General features: G+C 43.3%; 1 non-coding gene across 1 annotated transcript; it reads right to left on the reverse strand.

Moving 5' to 3' along the window:
• Positions 1–4,279: 4,279 nt before the first annotated feature.
• Trnal-caa (transfer RNA leucine (anticodon CAA)) lies at positions 4,280–4,354 on the reverse strand. The gene has a single exon. It is a non-coding gene; the product is annotated as a tRNA-Leu (tRNA).
• Between the last annotated feature and the right edge of the window lie 6,844 nt (positions 4,355–11,198).

Here is an 11,198-nt window from a genome sequence, read left to right on the forward strand (position 1 = left end):
GGTAGTGAAACATGGTCTGTGGGAAAACCGGAACAGAAGAGAATCGAAGCATTTGAGATGTGGTGCTATAGACGAATGTTGAAAATTAGGTGGACTGATAAGGTAAAGAATGAGGAGGTTCTATGCAGAATCGGAGAGGAAAGGAATATGTGGAAAAACTGATAAGGAGACGGGACAGGATGATAGGACATCTGCTAAGACATGAGGGAATGACTTCCATGGTACTAGAGGGAGCTGTAGAGGGCAAAAACTGTAGAGGAAGACAGAGATTGGAATATGTCAAGCAAATAATTGAGGACGTAGGTTGCAAGTGCTACTCTGAGATGAAGAGGTTAGCACAGGAAAGGAATTCGTGGCGGGCCGCATCAAACCAGTCAGTAGAGATACATTATTATCTGTATTTTTACGTACACAGCTGTTAAGTCCCTTAACCTAACCTTATACATAGAAAAAATAGTCCTAGAATCAATAGTGTGGATGTGGCGCATTTACATACTTACATGTTAACAAAAACTTCTACTTTATTTCAGTCTGCATTTGCACAAAACAAAAGCGTTGTTAATAACGTCACTACATTGTAAAGTGACGATTATATTTGAGTCTGTCTTGATCCGCAAATTTTCAGCAGTTGACGTTGACCCTACTTCACTGCAGTATAATATGACATTAACGTTTATATACTTGCATTGAACAGTCTGTCGGTTACAACGGCTATTAATCTAGCAGCGTGAAACATTTGCAATGACTTACATCGCGCTTACATCAATGTGTGGTATTGCAACTTTATTCACTTAAGTATGTTAGCTAGACAAATGTATTCCCGAAATTCATTTGTGTTGCAGTTTTTTCCGTCAGTGTATGTGGTCGTTGTTACCGAGTATGTAGCGTTTGCCGGGGATGTGGTTAGGCATGAACCTAAGAGTACAGCTGAAATTGTTCCAAGTAAAATGAGATGCAATGATATTGACATTCTGGTCTGTCACCAATACTTTTCTGTTCATACGGAATATTCGCGATTTCCGAGGGCATGGTTAGGTGGTAACCTCAGAGCACAGCCTAAATTGCTGCGAATGAAATAAGTTTTGTTGGTCACCAATATTTGTCTGCGATCGAATCTTTAACAATGAAAATTTGTAGGTCAAGACAAAGATCGCACCACACAAGGGAAGGGCATCGAGTGATCGATTTCAGCCGAGAGCCAAACGTACTTTCGACTTGTAGTCAATTGACTTGCTAACTGGAGTTAAGGAAGGGCAAAAGTATCGATACATCTAATTCTCGATGTTTTTATTAGTGATGACAATGTGCGTCGTCGAAATCCAAATTATCGATAGTTGGATAAATCAATGTTAATTACTTAATATCAAAAGTGATATATTTTTTTTTATTTTTTTACTTTCAACATTGCAGAACACGTGATGATCAAATATATAAGTAACTATCAGCTTCGATTGCCGTAATGAAACCAACCTTTACCTAGTTTCGAATGGTGCAAGTGGCTCTGAGAACTATGGGACTTAACTTCTGAGGTCATCAGTCCCCTAGAACTTAGAACTATTTAAACCTAACTAACCTAAGGACATCACACACATCCATGCCTGAGGCAGGATTCGATCCTGCGACCTTAGCGGTCGCGCGGTTCCAGACTGAAGCGCCTAGAACCGCTCGGTCACTTCGGCCGGCCTTTACTTAGGTTTCAGCCCAAATAATTGAGCCTTTTTCAGAAGGTATACCTGAATCTATAACTTGTCTAAGAGGGCATGTCTAGAAATGCAAATGTGACTAGGCCTATTTCTAGACCATGCCCTCTCAGACAAATTATAGATTCAGGTATATCTTATGAAGAAGCGTCAATTATTTGGGCTGAAACCTAGCTAAAAGTTGGTTTCATTACCGCAATCGATGCTGATAGTTTCTTATATATTATATTTTTTATTGCCTGTCTTTCCCTGACCCTCGGGACTATAGTTCTCTTCGGCACATTTCTTGACGATTCCGGTTACTACCAGTCTTTGCAATCTAACAGTAAATGTCTTAGAATGGGCTTAGTTTAATTTCGTATTCAGTACTACAAACGAGGTCTGAACACGAATGTGTGCCTATTGTGTATTCATTGAAGTTTGTTACTTCCGTGTGCTATTTCCACCGCTGCAGATGATAGGTGCGAGGTGCAAAACGAAATCAGTTGGTGACAGCACTATATGAGAATGGTGGACAATATCACTCCTTGCTCCCACTGTGAGGCAGAATTTGTGCTCCTCTTACCCTCTTAGTGTCTCGATCAAGGAAAGACAGACGCGCTGTAAACGCAACGCCGACTCGGCACAAAAGTCACATACATCACTCCAGTTGTAGCACCATAGCTCTAATACTCTACTGATTTATTTTGCCTTTTGTTTTATTTAATGTTACATCGTTGAGCTTCTGTAAATGTGTTTGATTGGATAGATAACACAAAATCGTATACTCCTTTCGTTGTAAAAACTTTGATGTCATGATTTGATTCTTTGCAATGTAGTGTATCTGTCATTTAAATTCTTTGTCCCAATTGGAGGGAGACAAAAACTTACTGTATATATATATTTGGAATTTGTTTAAACAATTTTTTTAGAAATGTCAATATGTGCAAAGGTTCTGTTTTATTTTAAAAGTTTGTTCTCTGTTATGTAAACTGCTGACCTTCACTTAGGGTTCTTAGCTAATTTGTATGTAAAAGGTTTTGTGGTTCCCCTCGGGAACGGAACTGTGTAGCGTGCGCAAATTGTGGTTGGCTAGGTAGAAAAGGTGCAACCAAGATTCAGTCGGGAACGAGCTACCAAACTGTGAACTGCTCATGTAAACGTTGTAATTGTGCTGGTTCCGAGAGAGGCTTTTCCTGACGCTTTCCAATGCCTCGGATGGATGGATGAAGAGCTGGAATTATTCTGAAATTGGTATCTATCATCGCATCTAAGAAATGACAGAGTCCCGCATTACCTGCAATTCCACCTACCAACACGCAATCGCCACCAGATTGCGCAATCACTGTAATGGATCGCTATAGTAATGTACAGTGAAGGATCAGCTCATTGGACGTTTTAGTGTGCACAAATATAAGGTAACTTAGAACTGAATATATGTACCTACCCTATCACAACATCTCTCAGGTTCCTCTCCAATTGAACTATGATTACCGAGTGTCCTAGTTTGTGGAAAAATTGAAAGCCTCGAAGCCAAATAGTTAATTAAATAATGTTGTTTGATCTTTGGTCAGAAGGGAGTATTCATATTTACTGTGGATTTAGTGAAGTTGTGGGAGGTAGTAAATATAGTTTTGTGAAAGCCTCCTTGTGATGGAAACAGTCCAATTTAAAGTTTTGTGGAGTTTCAATGTCATCTATTTAATTATTTACTTGAAAGTAGAAGACTGTGGTAATAAAGACAATTTGCTGTTTCTTTTAAAGGTTAAAAATTCTTAAAACTGAGTCTTATAAAGTTTTGCTTAGTTAATGATCATAGTGCTGCATGTAGTAAATTTTAAAAGGTGATTCAGTTTCTTGCAAATTTGTCAACATTGTGTCTCACTGTAGTAAAAGTGGAAAACTGCAATAGTGGAAAGTTATTTAGTCATGCTTGCTAAGTACTTGTTTCTTTTGGGTATTGAAAGTGCCCATTAATAGTGTAATAGGATCTACAGGTTATCCTTTATGCTCATGATAAATAACAGTTAATAGAAAGATCACTATTTATGAAAACAATAATTTCTTTATTCAAAAGACAGTGAGAAGTAACCTGTTAGTGAATTATAATTAACTTTCATTCTAAATAGAATAGTATTTAGCTAAGAGAGACTTAACCTGTGATCAGTTCATAATTTTGCAGTCAACTACATTTACAATTTTTTTATAAGATAGGAAATTGTTTGAAAAGTAATATTGAACCTATGCCTATTTTATGATTCTACAGTCAATATTGATAGTAATATTATTGAGACCATTTAGTTTGAACAAGCCTTGAAGGCAAATGTATATGTCGTTTTCTGTTGCCATTATGCAATAAGCCATGTTATCTTATAACTGTTAGCATTTTTTTAACGTGAACATATGCAGGTGCCAGAGTTCATTGCACTCACGTGTGGCAAAGCATAGGTTGTGTTTGTCCGTTAAAGTTACCCATACTTATTTTCTTAAACAAGAATTTCAATAATTCTCTTGCCTAATTAGGCTGGTGACCGTTTTCCTTACTCTTGAAACAGTGCTGATAGGTAAAATATTGAAACTTCCTGGCATATTAAAATTGTGTGCCGGACCGAGACTCGAACTCGGGACCTTTGCCTTTTGCGGGCAAGTGCTCTACCAACTGAGCTACCCAAGCACGACTCACGCCCCGTCGTCACAGCTTTACTTATACCAGTACGTCATCTCCTACCTTCCAAACTTAACAGAAGCTCTCCTGCAAAGGCAAAGGTCCCGAGTTCGAGTCTCGGTCCGGCACACAGTTTTAATCTGCCAGGAAGTTTCATATCAGCGCACACTCCGCTGCAGAGTGAAAATCTCATTCTGGAAAAATCCCCCAGGCTGTGGCTAAGCCATGTCTCCGCCATATCCTTTCTTTCAGGGGTGCTAGTTCTGCAAGGTTCGCAGGAGAGCTTCTGTAAAGTTTGGAAGGTAGGAGACGAGGTACTGGCAGAAGTAAAGCTGTGAGGATGGGGCGTGAGTCGTGCTTGGGTAGCTCAGTTGGTAGAGCACTTGCCCGCGAAAGGCAAAGGTCCCGAGTTCGAATCTCAGTCTGGCACACAATTTTAATGGCTCTGAGCACTATGGGACTTAACATCTGTGGTCATCAGTCCCCTAGAACTTAGAACTACTTAAACCTAACTAACCTAAGGATACAAACGTTGCAATGAGTGAAGGGCACTGAGTGAATCGGAACAGACAAGAAATTTAGGAGAGGAAGAATGTCTCATGTGCTCCAGTGCCCGCAAGATCGCAAACAATTCTGCGTCAAAGACAGAAAAGTCTGAGGTAGTCGGACCTTGAGGACACGATATGGAAAAACAACTGAGCAACCAACAGAATCCCCTTGTTTGGACCCATCCGTAAAAACAGCTACATAGTCGTGGTGCTCAGATAAAATGGCAGAAAATGTTGCATTAAAAACGGTGGCAGGAGTGCAATCTCTCTTGTACTGCAATAAATCTAAAATCACTCTGGGCCTCTTCAGTAACCAGGGTGGCAGGCGGTTAAAACCTTGGATTTGGGTATGTACAGACTCCACACCGAGGGAGTCTAGTACACGTTGCACACGGATCCCAAACGGCAACGTAGCCCGGGGACGGCGGGAAAAAAGGCGGTCCAGAGGTGGATGGGCAACAAGATGGTGAGCAGGCGATCTGGGAGCTGCAAGAAACTTACAAGCCTGGCGCACCAGCAGGAGCTGCCGCCGGATGGTAAGTGGCGGTTCGCCGGACTCAGCACAGAGGCTGGGTACGGGACTGGTCCGATAAGCACCCGTGGCCAGTCGAATCCCAGCATCGTGGACAGCGTCAAGGATCCGCGAATAAGATGGCCTCGCTGACCCATGTACTGTGCACCCATAGTCCAGCCGTGAACGCACAAAAGCTCCATAAAACTGTAGGAGACGCGCCCTGTCCGCGCCCCAAGACCTGTGGCTGAGGCACTTGAGGATGTTCAGTGCCTTCAGCGTTCTGGCTTTCAAGTCACGTAGGTGTGGCAGCCATGACAACCTGGAGTCAAAAATTAGGCCCAGAAACCGCACTGTGTCTCTAAAATGTAGTACAGTATCCCCCATATGCAAGGCAGGCAAAGCAAAAAGATGACGAGAACGATTAAAATGAACACAAACACACTTTTCGGCAGAAAACCGAAAACCCGTCTTTGCAGCCCACTCCTCTAACCGCCGCACTGTCAGCTGCAACTGACGGCTCACGGTTGCAACACTGGAGGAGGAACAGAAAACAGCAAAGTCGTCCACAAATAAGGAGCACTGTACTGGACTCCTCACTGTAAACGTTATACTGTTGATGGCTATGGCAAAGAGGGTAACGCTTGCAGCGTCCAGGTCACTGTGCGCCACGTTTTATTGGATTGCGTTTTATTTTCTGACCAGCGGGTCGCGGCTGACTTGCCAGCGGACCTGCCATCTCTTTTAGGCAACACTCGGACGAATGTGGCTAAAGTTTTAAAGGTCTGTGCCATTTCAAATGTTTTTACAAAGATTTTAGGGAGAGGATCTTAATTTGCTCACTGTGTGACAAGCTCGCCCATATTTTATGTAAGTGGCCAGCCAATAACAATTTCCTGTGACATTCTTGTTACTATGTTTCCCCTTTCCTTAGGTTTTACTTTCTTATGTAGCATTTTCCTTCTTTTCCTGCTTTGTTTGAGTGTGTGCTTTAGTTTTCTTAGGTCTGTCCACATTCGTTCCTTTTAATGTGTGTCAGGGCGCTGATGACTTCGATGTTGAGCGCCCATAAGCCCCAACACACCACCACCACTAACCTAAGGACATCACATACATCCATGCCCGAGGCAGGATTCGAACCTGCGACCGTAGCGGTCATGCGGTTCCATACTGAAGAGCCTAGAACTGCACGGCCACACCGGCCGGCATACAATTTTAATCTGCCAGGAAGTTTCATATCAGCGCACACTCCGCTGCAGAGTGAAAATCTCATTCCAGGTAATATATTCTTTGTTACTGTTTAAATATTTAGGTAATTCTGACTTTCACTTCCGATAAAGCACCTCCGTTAGGTACAACACGGCCAACGTAACAAAATTCCTGCTCTGTTGCTTTATACCATAATTACTCAAACAAGATAGTTTTTATTTCACGACCTGCCTCCAACTTTAAGGTTATGGTGTAGCAGTAGCAGACAGGAGTGTTATGCAGTCGTCTAAAATGTTTATGGTGATTACAATATCTCATGCGGAGGGCAGATACCAGAAGTTTCTCACACGTAGGTATGTGCCAAAAATGATGATATCGATGTACTTTACAAATACAGACACAAAATGTATCGACATTTTTTTTTAAACTTTTGTCCATTCCGAACTGCAGCTGGCGACCTCACGCCTCAGCGGCGGCAAATTCAAAAGCGGGGCATTTCTCCAGCGGCGGCCAGACCCGGATGCCCGATAGCCCGCGCGGTCTATCGCCCGAGCTATATGAGGTGAGCAGTCCTATCGATGTTTTTGTTTACACTGACCCCGCGCCCAGCTGGTGGGGCTGTAGTGCAGCGGGACCCCAGAGCGGGCGAGTCCACAAATACAGGCCGCGCTGCCCACTATCGGCCGGCAAGGTCGCCCCAATGACAGCCGAGACAGGCAGTTCATCAAGAGTAGTGACAGGCGTATTGTGACGAGCCAGTTGCTCGGCCACCATTGACCAGACGTTTTCAGTTGGTGAGAGATCTGGATAATGTACTGGCCAGGGCAGCAGTCGAACATTTTCTGTATCCAGAAAGGCCCGTACAAGACCTGCAACATACGATCGTGCATTAGCCTGCTGAAATGTAGGGTTTAAGAGGGATCGAATGAAGGGTAGAGCCATGGTTCGTACCACATCTGAAATGTAATGTCCACTGTTCAAAGTGCCGTCAATGCGAACAAGAGGTGACCGAGACGTGTAACCAATGGCACCTCATACCATCACGCCGGGTGATACGCCAGTATGGCGATGACGAATACACGCTTCCCATGTGCGTTCACCGCGATGTCGCCAAACACCGATGCGACCATCATGATGCTGTAAACAGAACCTGGATTCATCCGAAAAAATGACGTTTTCCCATTCGTGCACCCAGGTTCGTCGTTGAGCACACCACCGCAGGCGCTCCTGTCTGCGATGCAGCGTCAGGGGTAACCGCAGCCACGGTCTCCGACCTGGTAGTCCATGCTGCTGCAAACGTCGTCGAACTGTTCGTGCAGACGGTTGTCTTGCAAACGTCCCCATCTGTTGACTCAGGGATCTAGACGTAGCTGCACGATCCGTTACAGCCATGCGGATAAGATGCTGTCATCTCGACTGCAAGTGATACGAGGCCGTTGGGATCCAGCACGGCGTTCCGTATTACCCTCCTGAACCCACTGATTCCATATTCTGTTAACAGTCATTAGATCTCGACCAACGCGATCAGCAATGTCGCGATACGATAACCCGCAATCGTGATAGGCTACAATCCGACCTTTATTACAGTCGGGAACGTCATGTTTCGCATTTCTCCTCCTTACACGAGGCATTACAACAACGTTTCACCAGGCAACACCGGTCAACTGCTGTTTGTGTATGACAAATCGGTTGGAAACTTTCCTCATGTCACCGGCGCCAACCATGTGTGAATGCTCTGAAAAGCTAATCATTTGCATATCACAGCATCTTCTTCCTGTCGGTTAAATTTCGCGTCTATAGCACGTCATCTTTCTGCTGTAGCAATTTCAATGGTCAGTAGTGTACTTGAGGACAATATTATGGAAATTGAAGAGGATGTAGATGAAGTTGAAATGGGAGCTATGATACTGCGTGAAGAGTTTGACAGAGACTGTGTGAAGAGTTTGACAGAGGACTGTTTAAGACATAAGTCGAAACAGTGCCCCGGGAGTAGACAACATTCCATTAGAACTACTGACAGCTTTGGGTGAGCCAGTCCTGACAAAACTCTACCATCTGGTGAGCAAGATGTATGAGACAGGCGAAATACCCGCAGACTTCAAGAGGAATATAATAATTCCAATCCCAAAGAAAGTACGTGTTGACAGATGTGAAAAATGCCGAACTATCGGCTTAATAAGTCACGGCTGCAAAATACTAACAGGAATTCTTTACAGACGAATGGAAAAACTGGTAGAAGCCGATCTAGGGGAAGATCAGTTTCGATTCCGTAGAAATATTGGAACACGTGAGGCAATACAGACCCTTCAACTTATCTTAGAAGCTAGATTAAGGAAAGGGAAACCTGCGTTTCTAGCATTTGTAGACTTAGAGAAAGCTTTTGACAATGTTGACTAGTATACTCTCTTTCAAATTCTGAAGGTGGCAGGGGTAAAATGAAGTGAGCGAAACGCTATTTACAATTTGTACAGTTATAAGAGTCGAGAGGCATGAAAGGGAAGCAATGGTTGCGAAGGGAGTGAGACAGGGTTGTAGCCTCTCCCCGATATTATTCAATCTGTATATTGAGCAACCAGTAAAGGAAACAAAAGAAAAATTCAGAGTAGGTATTAAAAGTCCATGGAGAAGAAATAAAAACTTGCAGGGTCGCCGATGACATTGTAATTCTGTCAGAGACAGCAAAGGAATTGGAAGAGCAGTTGAATGGAATGGACAGTGTCTTGAAATGAGGATATAAGATGAACATCAACAAAAGAAAAACGCGGATAATGGAATCTAGTCGAATTTAGTCGGGTGATGCTGAGGGAATTAGATTAGGAAATGAGACACTTAAAGTAGTAAAGGAGTTTTGCTATTTGGGGAGCAAAATAACTGATGATGGTCGAAGTAAAGAGGATATAAAATGTAGACTGGCAATGGCAAGAAAAGCGTTTCTGAAGAAGAAAAATTTGTTAACAGCGAGTATAGATTTAATTGTAAGGAAGTCTCTTCTGAAAGTATTTGTATGGAGTACTTAATAGTCTATATGTCCACACTTGGCACGGGTAACAGAGGCAACACGTCGTGGAATGGAAGCAATGAGGCTTTGGTGGGTCAGTGGATGGAGATGGCACCACATCGGCACATAGAAGTCTCCCAATTCCCATAAATTCCGAGGAAGGGGGAGATGAGCTCTGACGCCAACTTTAGTCACATCCCAGATTTGTTGGATCGGGTTCATATCTGGCAAGTTGGGGGGCCATCGCGTAAGTGGAACTCGCCACTGTGTTCCTCGAACCACTCCATCACGCTCCTGGCTTTGTGAGATGTGCATTGTTGAAAAATGCCACTGACGTCGGGAAACATGACCGTCAGGAACCGGTCTGCAAGCAGAGTATGACACTCCTCGCCCGTTGTGGTGCCCTTGCAGGCGCATCACTGCTCACATGGATGCCCACGTGAATGTTCCCCAGAGCATAACGAAGTCGCCACAAGCTTGCCTCCGTCCTGTAGTACAGGTATCAAGGAGCTGTTCCCGCGGAAGACGACGGATTAGCGCGCTCCCATCGGCGTGACGAAGGAGGTCCGGGATTCGTCAGATCGAGCAAGACTCCGCCTCTCTGCCAACGCCCACGGTCACGTGCCCATTTCAGTCCTACCTACCAGTCTCGTGGTAATTTGGAAATTTGTGGTAAGGACTATGGGACCAAACTGCTGAGGTCATCGGTCCCTAGACTTACACACTAATTAAACTAAACCTAACTTACGCTAAGGACAACACACACACACACACACACACACACACACACACACACACACACACACACAGGCCCGAGGGAGGACTCGAACCTCCGACGGGGAGAGACGCGCGAACCGTGACAAGACGTCTAAGACCGCGTGGCTAATCTCGTGGTGTTAATTACTTTTGAATACGTTATGGGAGTGGCAGTGATCAATGTGTTACAAATATTTACTATTAAAAACAGTCTTGATCACGATTTATTTATCATGGTGACCGGTTTCGACCACTGCTGTGGTCAACTTCAGACCTACAAGTTGTATACAAAGCTATAATTAGAGGGATACATACATTAAAGAAAATACATAAAGCTATAAAGCAATAAAACGATGAATTGAGTAGGAGCCTCTTTCTGCTGAAGAATCACTACTGGAGAAACCAGGGCAGGTCTTACTGTATATAATGGAGCTCCGCCCACTTCTGACGGAATGATGTCATTACTAACCAAAGACTTATAAATCGAATAACAATGTAAATTTTCTTAGTTAAAAGATCATTGTCAAGAATTAAAAATGAATTCACACTAAACTTAGCTTATTAAACAGCTATTGTCAATTAAGAAGGGCTAAAAAATTTTAAATACATAGAATAAATGAACTTCGGTTTGGCAGTACATGGGTTGCCCTCTCAAAGCCTGTCAGTGAACCATTTGGAACCACTGGTTGCCATGGTGAAGTTGGACGCCGTTCCAAAGATGAGGCAGCAGGCTTCTTTCTAACGCTTCTTAATTGACAATATCTGTTTAATAAGTTAAGTTTAGTGTGTATTTATTTTTATTTCATGACAATGTTCTTTTAACTAAGAAATT

The sequence above is a fragment of the Schistocerca serialis genome, chromosome 10, assembly GCF_023864345.2.
Source record: "Schistocerca serialis cubense isolate TAMUIC-IGC-003099 chromosome 10, iqSchSeri2.2, whole genome shotgun sequence".
Taxonomy (NCBI): domain Eukaryota; kingdom Metazoa; phylum Arthropoda; class Insecta; order Orthoptera; family Acrididae; genus Schistocerca; species Schistocerca serialis.